General features: G+C 36.7%; 1 long non-coding RNA gene across 2 annotated transcripts in view; it reads right to left on the bottom strand.

The window, feature by feature from the left end:
- Positions 1 to 14,734, bottom strand: part of LOC106036535 (uncharacterized) — a 34,791-nt gene extending 20,057 nt beyond the window's left edge. The window contains exons 1-4 of one of the 2 annotated variants that reach the window (XR_010829525.1): positions 14,696 to 14,734; positions 9,644 to 9,743; positions 9,161 to 9,231; positions 8,387 to 8,541 (exon numbers count right to left, since the gene is read on the bottom strand). This is a non-coding gene — a long non-coding RNA (uncharacterized lncRNA). The remainder of the gene's footprint in view (positions 1 to 8,386; positions 8,542 to 9,160; positions 9,232 to 9,643; positions 9,744 to 14,695) is intronic. The other variant, XR_010829526.1, reaches the window with a different exon arrangement.
- Between the last annotated feature and the right edge of the window lie 5,911 nt (positions 14,735 to 20,645).

Raw genomic sequence — 20,645 nt, 5'->3', positions numbered from 1 at the left:
TAAACCTTGTCCCTAAGTGAATCCACAAATCTCTTAAATACCTCTAGGGATGGTGACTCTACCACTTCCCTGTGCAGCCTGTTCCAATGCCTAACCACTATTCCTGTGAAGTTATTCTTCCTGACAACTAAAATAAACCTGCTCTCCTCCTTTCCAGTTGTAGTAGAGAACAATGAGGTTTCCCACAACCTCTTTTTCTCCAGATTAAGCACCCCAGTTCCCTCAGCTGTTCCCGATAAATGCTGTTTTCTAGATCCCTCACCAGCCTCATTGCTCTTCTCTGAACATGTTCCAGCAACCCAATATCTTTCTTGTAATGAGGGGCCCAAAACTGTACACAATATTCAAGATGGAGTCTCACCAGTATTGTGTACAAGGGGACAATCACTTCCCTAGTCCTGCTGGCCACACAATTTCTGATGCAGGCCAGGATGACATTGATCTTCCTGGCTGTACTTGTTTCAGCTGGGATAGAGTTAATTGCCTTCCTAGTAGCTGGTATGGTGCTGTGTTTTGGATTTAGGATGAGAACAAGGCTGATAACACACTGGTATTTTAGCTGTTGCAGAGCAGTGCTTACTCAGCACCAAGGACTTTTCAACTTCTTGTGCTACCCTGCCATTGAGGTGCTTGGGGTGCAAAAGGAGCTGGGAGGGGACAAAACCAGAACAGCTGACCGAGACTGGCCAAAGGGTTGTTCCACAACATATGGTGTCATGCTGAACAATAAAAATAGGGGGAGTTGGCTGGGATGGGGCAGGCAGCTGCTGCTCATGGTCTGGCTAGGCATCAGTCTGTGAGCAATTACATTGTTTGTCACTCACTCTGTATAATCTTTTATTATTATTATTATTATTATTATTATTATTATTAATTATTATCCCTTCCTTTTGTGTCCTATTAAACTGTCTTTATCTCAACCCACAATTTTTACCTTTTTTTTTTCTTATTCTCTCTCCCAAATCACTGTGGGAGAGGGAGAATGAAAAAATGGCTGTTTTGTGTTTAATTGCCTGCCAGGTTAAACCACAATATTGGCCACCTGGGCACACTGCTGGTTCATGTTCAACTAGCTGTCAACCAGCACCCCCAAGTCCTTTTCTGCTGGGCAAATTTCCAGCCACTCTTCCCCAAGTCCATATCACTGCATTGGGTTGTTGTTACCCATGTATAGCACCTGGCATTTAGCCTTGTTGAATGCCATACAATTGGACATGGCCAACAATCTAACCTATCCAGATCCTTCTGTAGAGCTTTCCTACCCTCAAGCAGATCAATATTCCAGCCCAACCTAGTGTTTTCTGAAATCTTAGGGTGCACTCAGTTCCCTCATCAAGATAACTGATAAAAACGTTAAATAAAACTGGCCCCAGTACTGATCCCTGAGGAACATGACTTGTGACTGACCATTAACTATATTTAACTGCATATTTAACTTTGTTTCTTCATTTGGGGACATCTGCACCAATGTTTAAGTAAGGAAAAAAAAGAAGGAGGGAATTAATTTTTATTTGCTTGACTAACACTCTCAGAACAATTGCAAGTGAAAGAAAATAATCTGATACTTTAAAAGAGAAATTTTTCTCATGAGGAAGCTGTCCTGTTAAGATCCAGCAGTTTACTATTGCTCAATGGAAGGATGATCTTTTTTTAAGGGAAAAAAAAAAAAAGGAAAAAGTAAAAAAGAAAAAAGAAAGAATAAAAAAAAAAGAAAAAAGAAAAAAAAAGAAAAAAGAAAAAAAGAAAAAAGAAAAAAAAGAAAGAAAAAAGAAAAAAAGAAAAAAGTGGAGAAAGAAAAAAGGAGAAAGAAAAAGGAAAAGGAAAAAAAAAAAGTAAGTCATATTAGAAATGATTTTTATTGCCATATTCCTGCTCTCATAAATCTGTCCTCTGGAATTTCTTTCAGAAAGGGATAGCAAAAATAAGAAGGAAGGAAGGAAGGAATAAGGCAACATTTGCACCTGCGTCTAAAAAGCTGACTGTTTTCCTAATTGTACGTTTGAATTTTATATCACAATCAATGTATTCCCATTGTTAATAGAGATGTTCTGTGATTTCCTTCCCTTTGTGAAGGAGCTCTGCTCCACATAGAGCTGTTTCCTTCTTGGTGGTGGTGTTTTCTGTTTTTTTCTCTTTTTTTGTTGTTGTTGACTTTTTTTTCTCATTTGTCTCAGTTCATAGTTCATATTCAAAAATTTCTCCAAAATCTCTTTAAATTTACTGAAACTGTGATAGAAATTTACTGAATTGTGAGTAACCATAAATAAAGCCCTCTTTTTCCAAATGTATACAAATTACAGGAGTACTTGCAGGCCTAAATACTTATTTTTCAAATTGTGAGTCCATGTATAAAAGACTGTTTAAGTGAAAAGAAGTGTGTTTGTTTGTTTGTTTTTTTAATAGCTATCTGTTAAAAAGAAAGATCAAACAGCATCTTAAAAGAAAGAGCAAAGAGCATCTGCAGTTACTTAAAATGTATTCTACCTTAACCTTAACTGGAATATCTATTTCTGTTAGATACATGTGTATTATGTTGGTGGAGTCACATCACCTGAAACTGTGTAGGGCCTTTTGTTAGGCCGAGAATTATTTAACGGTTTTATCAGAAACAGAATAATTTCTAGTGATTTTGGTTTGTTAGTCATATTGATGATGTACAAGGTAGATTCAAAGTATGCAATACCGAGCTATTGAAAAATATAAAGCTCACTTTTGCTTTTAAAACTGCCACAGTTTGCCTTGTCTTTACAACTAAAAAATTGCATTGATATGCATACCATATGTTAGATGTGTATTTGTTCCTATCATGAACATGTAACAATCTTAGGCATAAGGCGACATACATTATCAATCTCCAGAGACTGATAGCTAGCAATAATATATGGCTACTAGAGAAGCAGCAACTTTATGACTTCAGTGTTTCTAAGTGTATTTACATAAACAAATACAAAGATTGAAATCATTCAGGTTCATCAACAAGAAACTTAAAATCCTATGAAATTATATCATATAAATGAAAATCCAGATTATTCACAACTGTTAAGTCCTACACTAATTTCAAGACAGCTTGCAAAACTATCTTTCACTGGAATTTATGGTGAATGTTTTACTTTACTTTCATTTTTTCCTCTTTTTTTTACATCAGTTTTTCAAGTGGTTTCTCAGACATTTAACAAATTTAAAATTAATATCTAGAGTAAATGGGAGAGAATACTCTGAGAAGTATCCCCATATATCAGACAACACTGATGCATTTGACATAAGTTTATACACAATACAATTTAATTTTAATGCTATGAAAAAAACACTGCACTGCTATAATCAGAAACTGTGGGACCACAAGTGGTATGATAATTATAGTGGATGCCTGTTAGTCACCATTAATTATATTGCTTCTTATCTATGTAATTTAACCTTGATGTGACAAGGCCACTAGTCTCCAAAAATAGGCAGCTCAGAAGTAAGTGACAATTTTTATTGCATTTTGTGGTTAAGACATTTGTCAAATGGGAGTTATTGTGAGATCTTCCCAGTCATTTCACTGAGGTGACCATTAGCCAAGAGAGTTCTGTTGCAATGATGTAGTACGACTTGTGAACAGAGTATATCCTATATACAGATTTCAGTTGCTGTTGTGCAGTTTAGTGGTAGTTGCATTGACTATGGCTCAACAAGTATATCATTACTACTCAGTGATATGCCATTTGGTCACACAGATTGTAAACTGTACATTTAGGGTAAGAAACATAAGGGTACTTTCAAGCACTTCACCACTTCAGAGATGAAATGGGCTGAATCTGATCAGGCTTTTCAACACAGGCAATTGTTGTATTAAAGGGTAAAGAAGTTTGGCAGGTGCTAAACCTCCATGAGTTCCAGTTTGTCCTCAGATATCAGATAAGCTGGTGTGGCTGGGCTCAGATAATGAGTGATGCCCAATTCATCAGTGTAAGTCTGGTTGCACTCAATATCTTGAATTACCACAATCACGGATGCATGAATAGTGCAATGCACCTCAGTCTCGTATATTAATAACTGGTGCAGTTTATTGAAGCAACAGGAGTACAGATTCTTTTGGATTGCTGGTGATAAATACACTGTCTGCAAAGCACACACCAAGAGCAAATACCAAGAATATGACTAACACAACCAACTGCAAATAAGTTAACTTTTGAATTGAAAAAACTCTATAGAGATTGTTAGGTTTCCCTGGGAAGCACTTATTATAACCAAAGGTTCAAATCTCACCCAATAGGTGTCCATAGCGGAATTAAGAGAGGTTCATCTCGTTGACTGATCCCAAAAGTCAGCAATGTCTTCCTGACATGTCTGCAATGATATATTCCCTAACATTTTTCCTCTCTTGGGCCATTTTAATACTAGTTTCTTACTTTTAGGTGGCAATTGAGTAACTCTAGTCATATATACCTTTGTTATTATTGGTATAAAATTTTCTCCCTTTGACTTAAAGGTATAGGCTTAGAGAAATTCAGAGCACATGCTCAGTGAGGGGTGGTTGCACCTTGAAGGTAGGTAGTCTGGAATGGATGTGTGTTTTGGCATTATAATGAGATTATAAGGAGAAAAGTTCACCCAGAGGACATAATTTTGACAAAAAAGTGGAAAACTGCTGTCTCAGGGTTAGCTATGCAGTTTATCAGTTCACTTCAGGACTGGCTACGCAGTTTGTCAGTTCCACAGTATCATCACATTCCCATTCCCTGCAGTGATTTCACAGAGCCTGGCCATGGTGTCTCTATCCTGCTTCACCCTCTCAGTTATTTCTCTTAGTCAGCACACCAAAGCTCCCCTGGTGTTGCCAATATCTAAGGTTGCAGGTTATGTTGCCAAGGGGACCATTGTGGAACAGATTCCATGCATATCTGCTGCATCTCACCCTGGAAATTTCCTCAACACCATACCTTCTTTTATGGTGTGGACATACTTTTAGTCTCAGTAAGTCACCTCCAGCAATTGTTCCACAGAAATCACATCCTGCAACTTCTTAGCAATAAAAGAGTCTTTGACATACCCCTGACCTATTCTGCAGGAAGCTGCTCCTCCATCCCACGTTTCAAACTTGCTAATAACCAAGGAAGAAGAGAAGTTACAGAGAGTACAAGACAGAATGTGAGTCTGTAAGCCTGCATTTGGCTATGCCTTCATGAAATATATGGGAGCTCTCCTAAAACAGGGTTTCCTTTACACTCTGCCCTGTTTGCTCCTTCCTGTATCCTCTCCCCTTAGAGCAGACAGTACTGATTTATGATACATTAAAAATAAACAAATTAATAAAAATGTAGTGTAAGAGAAAACTGAAGTTACTATCTCCAGAATCTATTTCTACCCTTATTATACTACCTGGAACAATACTGAATCTTTAGAGCTCTAACTGCAAGCCTTAGAAAATTTAGGTAGTCTTCATGCAAATGGTTGGAATACAGTAGACTATGGTCTATGGCTGGAATAGAGTAAACTTGAATAAAAGAAAATACTCATTACAAAGAACATTTACATAGAAATAAGTACTAAGGGTCATATAAAAATCTTCAAATACTCGGTTTATCTCTTTTGGTAATTTAAGCAGCTTCATGTTCTGCCAGGTCAAATGACATAACTCTTCCTTTCCAGTCCTATGAAAACCCATCATCTAAATCCCTCCTCCTCCACAAGAAATTTTTATTGTAATGGTGCAATTTTTTAAAATAAATTATTTCAAGGGTTTTACCTTCATCATTTTGTTTATGCACCTAAAATTATCTTATTATAAAACTCCAAGTGTGTCTAACATCTTTTATTTCTTTCTAAACCAAAAACCATTGACTGCAAGATTTAGTTCTAGAAAAAGAAAAAAAAAAAAGATGAAAGAAAAAAAAAAGACAAGATTCTAAAAACAAAAACACTTAAACAAAGAAACTCCTGCTTATTTCCCAAATGGGTTGATAATCTTAAATATGATGATCCTATTGGCTGTTTTGATAAATTGAACCTTGTTTACCCTAAATGTTAGTCCCTCCATCTGTATTTAATTTATAACTTTGCTGAAAGTTGGGTAGAAAAGAGGGCATATATATTCCATCCTACTGATTCACTCATTTGAAACATAGTATTTTTTGTAGAGTTATGCTACCCTTAACTATTAGTTAAGGACATTTAAACTACAGTATTAACAAACTGGTTGTAGGAAAAAAAGATAACACTCATATTTAATTGATTTCAAGATATTGTTTCAGCTTGTTTGTTTTCCAACAAGACTAACAAATTCTAATAACCTCTCAGAAATCTTTCTGTAGCCTAAATATTTGTAGTAAGTATTATAAGATACATACGTATCTATATGTATTGTAGATAGAGCAGTATTACATGCTGTAGACAAAGTTGACATACAGCTTAATCTATGGCATAACTAATGGATGAGTTCTTTTTGTATGGAGAAGCTACTGGAATTGCTAAGGCAATAGGCTTATGTATTGCAAAGTGTTAGCTTCCGTCTCTCCTTTTCAAGAGTGCAGCTGAAATGTTATTACATTTCTAATCTTTTTATGCATTATGCTTATAGATGGCCATGTCTAAATCAATACAGTCTATATAAATTTTGTAAAGACAATTCACATGATGTACCGCAGGATGTGAAACTGTCATTATGCAGTGATGGCAAATAGGAGAAACTGATGGCAGCTGAGCTTCAGAATTATTGTTACACTGAAAGACAATGATCTTTTTATCATGACAGATACCTATTTTGGAAGATTTATGAAACATTCATACTGCAGACTTTTACGTTTTGTAAATTTGTACATAATAGCATTACATATTTTGCAAACGGTAATGAATTATAACATAATAACTATTTTTTGCTAAACACAAAGAGGTTACCAGGAGACAACTGGTAATTTAACAAGATCTGTATTGAGTGAAGAAGAACAAACTGTGATATGAAGTGATCATTCAGAGACATTCAGCAGTTTGGTGTCAGCTCTGTTGGTACTCAAGGAAAGAAACAGTGAGTGAACAGCTGCATGAGAAACTATATTATTTTGTTCTGCATCTAGTGCAGAACTTCAAAGTTTAAGGGCTTTCCAAACATGATTGACTGCTAACTGGATTCAGCATCTTTATTACAGTCCTGGTTTGTGTACACTTGACAGTTGTCATCCAAGCTCTCAGTTCATATTCTTCACTCTTGTTCTCTGTAATGTCAGGGAAAATAAGTAGTCTGTTCACTAATAAGAGTTCATTAAAAAGCTGGGGCTAGCTATACCCAAAGATGTTCTCTCTGCTCTCCTTCCACTTTGATCACTGAAGTGTTTTCAAACACTAAATGATTTACTCCTTATCCATTGCTTCTTTGGGCTTTCACGGTTTTGTGCTCCAGTGATTTTCCTGCTGCTTCAGTTCTACTTAAGTAGTGCTTGCCATATTCCTTCAGCAAGACCCCAAAATTTAATTTACATTTTCCTTCTCTCCATTCCACCCATGCAGAACTTTAATTGCTGCCATACTTTTGATGCTTTAGGTCAGATTCCAGTGAAATCCCTGCCCCACCCCCCACACCTCTGCCCTTGATATATCCAGTGTCTTCTCCTCATAAATTTGCAGTTGTTTCTGGCTATACGCAGATAAAGTTATTTGCTACAGATTTAGTTCTTTGCTTTTCCAGGTAATTTAACATTGAAACTGACATTTTTGCAAATGTTACTGCACAGGTTGGTCTTAGTTGATGTCCTTCCTCAATGCGTTCATCACCTATCATTTTCTATTTATTCCTACTTGATAATATTTTGGGATCTCACACAGACTTTTCCACATAGGCTGTTCAGGCTGTTTGTTAAACACCCATGTCACTTGCTATGAATCACTGTTTGTATATAGTTCATGGACTTTCAGTCTCTTCAAAGACTCCCAGGAACATTGTGGTACACTTGCTGGGTATGCTTCTTCCTTGGTCATTTCCCAAATCCAGCGTCTTTTCTTCTGATACTTTCTATGTTTTGCATATCCATATATATAACGTACCTTTGTGAGGAGAATGAATTTGCTTTCTTTCATATTCATCCACAGAATGGTTTCTGTTTTTCATCTACTATATATTGCTGCCTCCTCTTTAGGTATCCTTTCCTTCTCAGAAGCAAACAAGATATATATTAGCTACAATTTGAAAAAGGATCCGAATAGATGACTAAGAGTAACTACAACATAGAATCTTTTTGGTGCAGTAACTATCACTTTTCCTGACAGTTGCCCTACCTATCTCTTTAGTCAGGTCACATGTCATATCTAATTTTGAACTCAATATTAAATAAATAAAACCATGAACACTTTAAAAACAAGAATATCAACTGCTATTGTACTATATACATATAATAACTGACATTTGGAACCTTACCAAGGAAGACATTTTTTTCTTTCAGTGAGGTTCTAACCTTCCCACAGTTGAAGTAGGTTGGATTATTGGCACTGGTTCATCTGGAATAGGCTCTGAATCAGTTCAAGGCAATGACTGAGATAAAAGAGCTGTGCAGTCTGTCAGATGAATTCTCTCTAAAGAAGATAAACAGCAGTAACACATCATAGTAATAGCTATTATTAGAAGCCAATGTTAAGGTGATAATGTAATTAGTAGTGTTGGGAAATGTGAAACTTTACATGCTGCATATTGATGTTTCTTCTCAGGAAATCCGTGATGCTTACTGTTTCTGTTAGATGAGGTAATGTGATTGTATATTTCATCTGACAGAAGCAGCATCTCTGCATAAGCAGTCCTACAAAACAACCAAACTGTGAAAAAGGGGCAGCAAAATATTTTTAAGTGCTCATAAAGCAAATCCACTCTGTCAAGGAGATGTAAGACTCACTGTAAAGGCACCCTAAACTCACTTGAGACAAGCCCAAGATATGAACACAGAGAAACAGAAAATACACAGAATGGGGGTCATACTAGATCAGTTTCCAAAACAACTGAGCTTCAGACTGCTATGAGAAGACAGAAATTATCGAATGCTTCTGCTGCTAAATAACTGTACAAAATGCAAGCAACACTGTTTTCCATGACATATAAAATGAGATTATTAATGTGTTTTTCAGTTCAGCATTTATGCACTATATTGTACTGATCTATTTACCATGGGAAAAAGAAAAAATCAAACTTTGTCTTAACCACCTTCCACTGGGTAGGCTATGTGCTGTCATAGTTGGGGGCACAGCTACAGACATCCATCTGTCTTCAGATTTCTGGAAGATTTAGGCACAGTCAGGTTACATGTAGCACAAATAAAAGCCTTGCTTCAGTGCAGCAAACATTATTTTTTGACTTGGTGTTTATGCATAAAGAAACTATTTTTCAGCCAGCTTCCCACTGATTGTGAAGGCCAGGTCTTAAGAGGGCACCAATGGCCATAAATTGTATACTACTAAAATAATGGGGAGATTATATATATTCCCTTATAGTGCACATAAGATTGCTGGACACAAATCCATTGAGCCCTTAGGAGCAGTGTGTCAGCAATGAGAGTTTAGGTTTTAGAAGAAGTCCAGCATTTGTTTTTTACTATGAATACAGTTAAGCTCTTTATTTGAGAACCCAAATACTACTCACTAGTATTCCAAGTGAGAGAGGTGGCAGAAAAAGCAATAATGTTCTTACCTTAACTCAGAGAGACAGAGGTAAGAAATAGGAGTCCTGAGGAGCTGGAATAACTACGTTGCAGTAGAGTCTTCTAAGTATTCAAACAGGTCTCTGACACCTATATAGGAGAGAAAGAACTCCTTGAGAAAGAGAATCTCAGCATATAGTAACTTTAAATTAAATAAAACTAAAAATGCTACTAGGTTTGTCAGTGTGAGAGAGTTCTGAAATTGTAGCTAGTAAGGTTAAAGAGTATAACACCCTCAACAGACATATGAAGTTTTTTTTATAAAATACATGCTTAATAGACACTACCTAGTCAGGCAGAATCCTTTGACTAATTTGTGACCTGAAATAATGATTCAGACCATCGAGTATGTAACTTTGACAGTACCTGATATAAGACATCGGGCAGCAACCAGTACTGGAGATGCAAGACCACAGAAGAGATTACAGAACAAGACAAGCTAAGGAAACTAAGGAAAAGCTATATGTCTCTGTCAAGCTACAAAAGGAAAAAGAAATAAGTCCATGTCTAGAAAACAAGCAATTTATATCTGCTGTCAAGAGAATGACCAGCAGGAAATTGGAAACTAATAATAGAAGCAGAAGAATGAGGAATTGACTCCCTAGAGCAAGTATCTGTTAAGGGAAGCTGAGAGGCCTCTGGTAGGCATTCCTTCCTTCTGCTGCAGAAACCATTAAGAGCCCCACCAGGAAAGTAGAGTCACAGGTAGTTAAATCCTTCTCTATCTATTAGCCAAATATTTGGAATCCACCTGTGCTAAGGTGGTATACAGAGGGCAGTGCAACAGAAATATAGACAGTTGAACATTTTATTGGAAGAGTTTCTCCAAACAAGGTAAACAGCAGAGCTATCTATGGAGTAACAAATTCTTGGCAGCTCACCATTTTCTAAATTCATTATTATTATTATTATATATATATTTTTGTGTTGTTGAGTACCACAAACTGCTTTGTTGCCTTTTTCTCTCTTAATGTGGAATATTGTACTGGACAGGTCAGATATTGCTTTTATAGATCTGATAATCTCAGGCAGATGCAAGAATAAGTAAGCTTGATTTATGTGTGTTTAAAGCAAGATCAGTTCAATTTTCTAATTTGCTCACTCAATAGGGTGTATAAAGGACCTATTTTTATTCTGATTAGTTAGAGATAAAACAGTAGATATTATAAATTCTGATATGGGTGAATAATCCAAGTTATTTCAAGTGACCTAAGGTTATAAGAAAAAATAATAAATAAATAAATAAATCCAACCAACGGTTTCTTGAAAGGAGAAACCCAAAGGATATTTTGCTTTTCCTTTTCTGTTTTAAGGTAGATATACATATATCACTATCACGCTTAGTCAGCATCTTCTAACTGGAGTAATTTCCAAAACCAGCAATAGAATAAATCCTATTGTTAATTTGCACAGTTTCTCTGGAGGGTGGACAGTGAAAAAAGATGTGTCTATGCCTACTTTTAAGTTGCGTTTTCCCATATCTGTGGTTTATTATAAAATCAAAGCTTTCTGTTAATATATTTAATTACAATACTGGACATTGTTATGCTCTGAACAACTTTAAAAGTTAGTAACTGGTACCCCTAGATGAAAGAACCAAGAAAACCTCTAACAGTTTTAGAGCAGATGTTACCATATCAGTTTGTGACACACCTTGGAAAATACTCTAGGTAGAAATTTTTTTGTTTGTTTGTTTGTTTTTTTGTTTTCGCTGTTCTATAAATGTCTGATAATGTTGGACTGCCTGAAGGGAAAAGATGTGTTTAACACACATATAAAGAATGCTTGCAGCTCTTAAAAGACAGCATGCTTAGATCAGAGATTTAGTATTTGTTAGCTTAATACTCATTTAGAAGGATGTTAGATATCCATATTACTGGCTAAGCTTTGCTATAGCAACAGACTAAGTGACACCATAACAGCAAAGTTTGACTTTTTCTAAAAATTTCCTTTGCTTGTGTCCTTTTCTCTTTTCAGTGTTTTATACTGATGTCTAAAGCTCGTAACTTTGTTCTCAGTATAACGAAATCGTTATCAAGTGAAATTTGCATTGTTTCTATCACCAATACAAACACAATCTGTTATGTTAGAACATGTTTTTTCTTTGGTTTTATTACAAGATTGTTCCACCCTTTGTCATTTACACATTGTCCCAAGGTACTGCAGTGAGCTTCAGACAAAACACCTAAGCAGAGGTCATCTGCCAGTGCACTTCCTTCCCAGCCATGACTGCAATTAACAACAGCATTGAGTGAGGGTGGGAGACATTACTTCCTGTGCTCAAGAGGATGCTCTTCACAGCACATCAACACACTGTCTTATGAACCATATGCCTCACTGTTCTGTGACAACTGGTATTCTCAAACCCTGACAGATGCTTGCTAGAATATCCTGAGAACTGGAATTGTGTCTTCTTATTGGAAATACTGAAAATGTTGCAGATTTCTCATTCCTCCCATGCTGACAAAGTCAGAAGTTTCTGTGTAGCCTCTTTTTTAATACAGCTCTGCTAAAAACCTTGAATTAGACTTTAGAGAGAGGAACTTAGTAACCTTGGTATGCTGTCTTCATGATCTAGCTGTGTCTGATATGTGATTGAAATAGCTTAAGGAGCTGACACTCAGAACTATTGTAGAGCAATTCCTGTTAAGATTAAAAATATCTTAAAGGCGTGTCTCACAGCTTTAGTAACACTTCCATTGTCACTGCAACTGCAGATTCTTTGAAATTCTCAGACACTCTCCAAAACAGTGAGATGGGAATTAATGCATAGCTCCCACAGCATTCCCTGTTAGCAGGAAGGCAGCTATTAGAAATCACTCTCTCACACCAAAAGTCTGAGACAGAAAAAATAGTTTTAAAAAAATGCACATGTATATTAATGGAAGTAATTATTTGAAAGCAGAGTAAGAATTTAAGAATGCTCGTGACTGATCAGTCAAAGGTGATGTTTTTATATTCAGTTCTGATGTATTCCTCTTCATCATTCTGTCCAGCTGACTTCAGTATCTGCAACATCCCACTGACACAACTCTCCTGTTTAAATACCCTGTTTTAGGGTGCAATGTTTTGTTTCTTTTGAACCTTTTAGTTTGCAATTTTAATTTGGTACCTTCTGTGTACTGGATCAGAAGACATTAGGTAATCTTACTAAATTATTTTACTCCATGCACTACCTTTAAAATCAATGTGTGGTAAGAAGAGCAGTTTCCAAAGTCCTGTGTCCAGTGAAATACTTTTTCTCAAGGATATTGAAGATTTTATTTATTCATTTACTTATTTATTATCTCATAGTATACAGAACGGACGAATATTGTTTGACCTCAAAAGTTCAAAAAAAAAAAAATCAAAAAAAGTTGACATTACCCTGAACATTGCAACACATAATATATTACTACATCTATTTTCCTATGATGGAAAAAAATCTACTTTTTCTCTTATAAATAACAATCAGATAAATTAATATCGCCTATAGTAAAGCAAGAAATTAACACACTAGTAGTATTTCAGTGACAGAAAATGAATATTTAGTAATGAAATGATGGTGAATTCTAGCAGGCAGATTTTAACAACAAATAAAATGTAGGATACACTGACAAAAGTTTCGACCAAGTAATTCCTCCCTCCCTCCCACTGCTATAAACAAACAAACAAACAAAAACACAGAACCTTAATTTAAATATTTGGGTATGAAGATTAAAGGGCAGAAGTAAGCTTAAAAGCAACAGATTTGGTGATTGCTTAGGGCAGTGTGTTATCTATTAGCTCAACACTTTTCAGGAATGTAGGACATAACTGAAACATAAACTGTTAACACTGAGAACAAGGTGGGATATACAGAAGCTGACATGCTCAGTGTTACAGCTTATTACACTAAAATATGTTGAGAAATATTGTTAGATATTGTAACTTTGCATTTGTGTTTTACCCAATTTCAGCATGAACATCACTTGAGTTTCCTCCCAAACATGTAATGTCTTAGAGAAACAGCTTTTAGAGCAAGATCCCTGGATACTAGGAGTCTGTGCTAGAAGGAACTCCTGTCCAGTCCAACAGAATTATCATTCTGAGATAGGAGAAAATATCTGATCCCCTCTAATGTTCCCCAACAGCCTCAGAGGACACTCCTTTTGCAGGAGGAAGGAGATTGTTTGATGACATTAGATGAGAGCTTAGAGGACAATAGCAGAAACTGAGTAGGATTGCACAGAGTTCTCAGTCATCTCTTAAAGCAATGTTGCCTGAAAATATAGTTAATGAATAGCAAGTTTCTGAGTACAACAACAACAAAAAATCCTGTAAATAAGTGATACAAAAGACAATATGTAGCTTTAATAACATTCATTTTTTAGCTGATAGTCATATTTTCATCCCCCTTAGAAACAGGATAGAAGACCAGGACAGCTGTATAATTTAAAAGTTTATATCCTCATGCCTAATGCACTGCAAAACCTTTTTCTCTCTTTTTTTTTTTTTTTTTTCCAGCAAAATTCAGTTCTTTATTACAATCTAGTAACATCTTGTTTTGCTATGACAGCACTGCACTGTTTGCTTCTTGCTTTTTTGAGAGACCCTAACATTAACTGGACTGAAAAATCCCTGAATCTCTAAGCGAGCACTATCTCATCTGTATTACCTTTCTGATCTTTTTCTTGTTGTTTTAACTAAGTATGATGCAGTGGGAGACACGGTGCAATCAGAAAAAAAAAACAAAAAAAAAAAAAAACACAGTTTCAAAGCCTACAGATGATTTCTCCATAACACTTTCTTTCACTCCTTGTGGGCCTTCTGTATTAAATGTTTGTTGTGGTTTAACCCGGCTGGCAGCTAAACACCACACAGCCGTTCGCTCACCCTCCCCCCTCCCTCTCTGGGATAGGGGAGAGAAACGGGAAAGTGAAGCCGGTGAGTTGAGATAAAGACAGTTTATTAAGACAGGAATATAATAATAACAATAATAATAATAATAATAGTGATAATGATAATAGTATTAATAATAATAATGTGTAAGAAAACAAGTGATGCACAATGCAATTGCTCACCACCCGCTGACCGATGCCCAACCTATCCCCGAGCAGCCGGCGCCCCACCCCGGCCAGCCACCCCTATATATTGTTTAGCATGACGTCAGATGGTATGGAATACCCCTTTGGCCAGTTTGGGTCAGCTGTCCTGGGTCTGTCCCCTCCCAGCTCCTGCTGCACCCCCAGCCTGCTCGCTGGCAGGACAGAGTGAGAAGCCGAAAAGTCCTTGGCCTGGTGTAAACACTGCTCTGCAACAATTAAAACATCAGCATGTTATCAGCGCTCTTCTCATCCTAATCCAAAACATAGCACCCTACCAGCTACTATGAGGGAAAATTAACTCTGTCCTAACTGGAACCAGGACAATGTTTTAATTTATCATGGGACTTCATAAATGCACCTTCAAGATCACAGTTACAAAGAAATACAATACCTTATGCCTATGGTAATTATTTGAAATACTTTCATTTTAAAAGTACTTCAGTGATTTAGACTGTTGAGTTAAAGGTTAGATTAATTGGGAGTGATACCCAATTAGCTGTTCATGTGTTCCATGAACTACCACAGCCACACTTAAAGATTTTGGTCGCGTTCAGTGAGAATTGTCATAGCTAGATTTAACGAGTAGTACAACAGGTACACAGGTTCTTTAGATAGCTGGTCATAAATTCACTGTCTGCAAACACATACAAATACCAAAAGTGTGAGTAACACAGCCTGGCTATAAACACATTAAAAAGTATAAAGTGACTCTATAGAGATTTCTAAGTTTCCCTGGGAGGCACTTGGTATAACCAAGTGTTCAAATCTTAAACAAAGGTGTCCCAATGAGCCGGAGGAAGAGAGGTCCAGCCTGTCAACTGATCCCAGAAGTCAGTAAGTATCCTTCGCAATGGTATCTTCCCTAACATCCTCTCTCTCTTAAGCCAAATTATATTATTTTCTATCTTTTATGTGGAGCCTGAGTGACTGTAGTCATGCATATCCTGGTTATGATTGGTGCAAATTTGTCTTGCTTTTGTTTAGAGGTATAGGTTCAAAGAAATTCACAGCTCATGCTCATGAGGGGTGGTCACACTTTGGACGTGAGTAGCTTTTGGGATGGAGGTGTGTTTTACTATTATAATGATATTGTAATGAGAAAAGTTCACCAAAGTACATCATTTTGTCAAAAACATGACAGGCCATTGGCTCAGGGTAGTAAATGTTCAGCTTATCAGTTCTGGTGTGCACAAGAACAATCAAGTTCCCATCTTATCACAGAGCCTAGCTGCAGTGTCTCCACTCTTCTCCACAGTCCATACATTTCCTCTTAGAGTCAGCACACCAGGCTCCCCCAGTGTGATTAACATCTAAGGTTGGAGACCTAGGGAACTAGGCCTCTATGTAGTGCAGCTACACTCCAGCCTGGAAGTTTCTGCAATGCTGTACCTTTTTTTTTTTTTTTTAAATGTGAATATCAGTTTAATTTCCACGTCACCTCAGGCACTTATTTCACACAGACATCCAATTTACATGCTAAAATTCTACAAAAAATGACCACTTTACTCCTTTAAGTACATCTTGGAAACCACAGGCCTACCACTGTATTCAGATATACTATGATGAGCCTAGTTCTCTTTTACAGTAAAACTTTTTCACTCTTTTCAGAGAATTCCAAGTTTCAGATAAGAAGGTCTTTGCTGTAATGTATGTTTCTTACTCAATTTGTATTTGATCTGAACAGTCTAAAACATGAATAAAATTAAGACAAGCCACAGGTTTAATTTTTTTTTAAACCAAATTTGAATAATTAAAAAGCCTCAGTGGGAACCTCAAGAGCCTCAACACAAATTTCCATGTTGTAGTTTCTGACTGACCAATTTGGCAAGATTAGTCCTGCATACCTGAGCCCTCATCAGTAAAGACAGTCTACATTAATGGAAAATGTATGCATATTATAAATGCGTATTATAAATGCATGTTATAAATGCAGTCATATTAGAAAATCCTTTTTAATCAAAATAGTAACATACGTGGCATTGACAGCTTAATAGCAGATGGAGCTCAATGATCCATGGAAGAAAACACTGTACCTACAAATCCAGAAAAAGATGACTTTACATGAGGTGATGTTAAACTGAACAATAAATAGCATGATGCCAACTTTAAATTTCATAAGACGATACAAGCATATAAAAGAGATCTGTAGAGTATGTTTCATATAATCATAGAATGGTTTGGTTTGGAAGGGACCGTAAAGATCATCTTATTCTGACCCCCTGCCATTGTCAGGGACACCTCCCAGTATATCAGGTTGCTCAAAGCCCAGTCCAACCTGGCCTTGACTTCAAGGGGTGGAGTATCCACAGCTTCGCTGGGCAACCTCTCTCACCACCTTCATGGTAAAGAGTTTCTTCCTAATATCTAATCTAAACCTACCCTCTTTTAGTTTAAAGCCATTACTCCTTGTCCTACCACTATGATCCCTGATAAACAGTCCCTCTCCAGCTTCTCTGTGGTCCCCCTTTACTTATTGAAAGGCTGCTATAAGTTCTCTCCAGAGTCTTCTCCAGGGAGAAGACCCCAACTGTCTCAGGCTGTCTTTACAGGAGAGGTGCTCCAGCCCCTTGATCATCTTTGTGATCCTTCCCTGGACTTGTTCTAATACTTCTTTGTTCTTCTTGTGCTGGTGGCCCCAGAGCTGAACACAGTACTCCAGGTAGGGTCTCACAAGAACAGAGTAGAGTGGGAGAATCACTTCCCTCGACCTGCTGGCCATGCTTCTTTTGATGTAGCCCAGGCTTTCTGAGCTGCAAGTGCACATTGCCTGCTTATGTCAAACTTCTCATCAACCAGCACCTTTAGGTACTTGTCCTAGGGCTGCTCTCAATCCATTTTCTGCCCAACCTGTATTCGTGCTTGGGATTGCCCTGGCCCAGATGCAGGACCTTGCACTTAGCCTTATTGAACCTCATGAGGTTTGTAAAGGCCCACCTCTCAAGCCTGTCTGGGTTCCTCTGGATGGCATCCCTTCCTTCCAGCATGTTGATCGCATTATACAGCTTGGTGTCATTGGCCAACTTGCTGAGGATGCACTCAGTTTCATTGTCCATGTCACTGACAAAGATATTAAACAGCAGTGGTCCTAATACTGACCCCTGAGGAACATCACTCACCACTGATCTCCACTTGGACATTGAGCCGTTGACTGAAACTCTTTGAGTGTGACCATGCAGCCAATTCCTTACCAACTGAGTGGTCCATCTGTCAAATCCATGTTTCTCCAATTTAGAGACAAAGATATCATGTGGGATGGTGTCAAACACTTTGCACAAGTCCAGGTAGAAGATGTTAGTTTCTCTTCCCCTATCCACCGATGCTGTAACCCCATTGTAGAAGGCCACCAGATTTGTCAGGTATGATCTGCCCTTAGTGAAGCCATGTCGGCTGTCATCAATCACCTCTCTGTTTTCCATGTGCCTTAGCATAGTTTCCAGGAGGATCTGCTCCATTATCTTGCCAGGCACAGAGGTGAGACTGACTGGCCTATAGTTCCCAGGTCTTTATTTTTCCCGTTTTTAAAAATGAGGGTAATGTTTCCCCTCTTCAAGTCAGTGCAAACTTCACCAGTCTTATGACTTCTCAAATATGATGGATAGTGGCTTAGCAACTACCTCCATCAGTTCCCTCAGGACCTGCAGATGTAACTCATCAGGTCCCATGGACTTGTGCACCTTCAGGATCCTTAGATGATCTTGAACCTCATCTTCTACACTAGAAAATTCATCATTCTTCCAATCCCTGCTGTTGCCTTCTGGGGCCTGAAACATGTGCCTGGAGATCTTGTCAATGAAAACTGAGGAAAAATAGTCATTTAGTCGGCCAGCCTTCTTCATATCCTGGGTGACCAGGCCTCCCATTTCCTTCTGGATAGGGCCCATAATTTTCTAGTTATCCTTTTATTACTGATGTACCTATAGAACCATTTCTTATTGCCCTTGATGTCCCTGGCCAAACACAATTCTAAAAGGACTTTGGTTTTCCTAACATGATCCCTGGATGCTTGGACAATGTCTCTCATTGTGTCAAATCGGTATGATACTGTCATGGTCAATGTACAGAAAAAGTGAACTGAAAGTGACAAAATGCTTGAAAGTGTGACATTTAATTTTGTCTGAAACAAATCTACTGGTCTTATATGTATATCGCATATGTTCATGCACAAAGCAGAATTCAAACCTTTGGAAGGCTACTGTAGACTGGTACCATGTAATTATTAAGAGTTTGAATAGAAGGACCAAATATATATGTATATACATATATATATATAAATAAAATATGACAAGATGTACAATATATAATGGAATATAATATTTAATCGCATATAATTTAGTATAGCTTATTAAATAATATACATTATATAATAAAAGCTTATAAATAATTAATAAGTAATAAAATAAATATCTTATTATATAAGATATAAGATATATATAATAAAAGATATTATATTGATATATATGTATGTTAATATATATATTTAATATATAAAATTGCACATAATTCTAATATATATTTTTATTAACTATACATATATCACACACACATATATATAAAGAAACAAACCCTAAAGCAGGGAGGCTGCATAGCCTCCTGCTTTTTGGGAAGCTGCTATGACAAAACATACTGGATTGAGCAGTATTGATACTTAGTATCAACTGAAACAATTTTTTGGATGTTCTATAAACTATCATCCTTGATTTTGTGAATCCAATGAATTTATTTTAATTTGAATTGACATCTATGTCAATATCTCTTTATACACTTTATTTGTAAATACTTTTTAATAGTATGAACAAGTGAAAACAGTAAATTCTAGCAAGGGTGAAAACAGCAGAATCATTTTTTTTTGTACTTTGAAAAGAGTAGTAGATTAACACACTAAGCTACCTTTGAAATATTGCTCTTGGTAATGCAGAACTAATACCTGTTGGTTTTGACAGAAATTGTACATAAAAAATCAAAATCCTCTTTCAGTTACTTATGTCCTTCAGGACTGCATTTAATTGCCCTTAGGACAGAGAGTAGGGATATCTTTCGCATCTCATACACCAGCTGTGGTGCTTGTTCTAGCAATGACATGTTTCAACCTTCAGGAGAGGAAAAAAAAAAGTAAAACAGCATTGTTAAATGCTCTTGGTAATATTGTGAATAGGATTGTCACTGAGTGCCTCATGTGACACTGGGATTCTGGCACTGAAGTATAATTTACCATGAAATAAATTACTTTAACTTCTACCCAGGATATCAGAAAGATCTACAGTAGTTGCCCTTGAGCAAAAGGGCAAAAAGGGAAAAGGGCATTTGATCTTAATAAGGCCTTGCTAATTCTCATTAATGAGTATGATATCCTTTGTGAATTATAACAGGAATAATGAGATGAAAGAAAAATGTATTGATAAAAAGCAATTAGAATAAATCCCAGAGAAGACCAACTCATGAGAATATGAAGGTTGGTTTAAGCTTGAGTAGTTAGAGCAACCATATACACATTTGAATCACTGCATTATTTTTTTTTTTCAACTTCTAGATTTGCAAATGGCCATGGGATAGTTAATAAGGTCATGCTCTATTCTTTTATTCTTTTTTTTTTTTAATCTTATTTGAAATTTCAATAGCTATACCAGTGTTTCAATTTATTTATTTATTTATTTACAAAAAAAATCACAAAGCCATTTGGAATTACTTCTGAAAGAAGTAAATAATGCACATAGAGCAAGTACTTTTTAGCTACATTCTGAGCACTGAAGGTTATGAAAAAAAAAAAAAGGAATCGTAGAATCACAGAATTATAGAATGTTTGCTTTTGAAGGGACCTTATAGAGCATCCAGTTCCAACTCCCTGCCATGGGCAGGGACACTTTCCACTAGATTGGGTTGCTCAAAGTCCCATCCATCCTTGAGCACTTCCAGGGATGGGGCATCCACA

This window comes from Anser cygnoides, chromosome 2 (genome assembly GCF_040182565.1).
Source record: "Anser cygnoides isolate HZ-2024a breed goose chromosome 2, Taihu_goose_T2T_genome, whole genome shotgun sequence".
Taxonomy (NCBI): domain Eukaryota; kingdom Metazoa; phylum Chordata; class Aves; order Anseriformes; family Anatidae; genus Anser; species Anser cygnoides.
The sequence above is the reverse complement of the archived record's forward strand: the minus strand, read 5'-3'. Positions and strand labels throughout refer to the sequence as shown.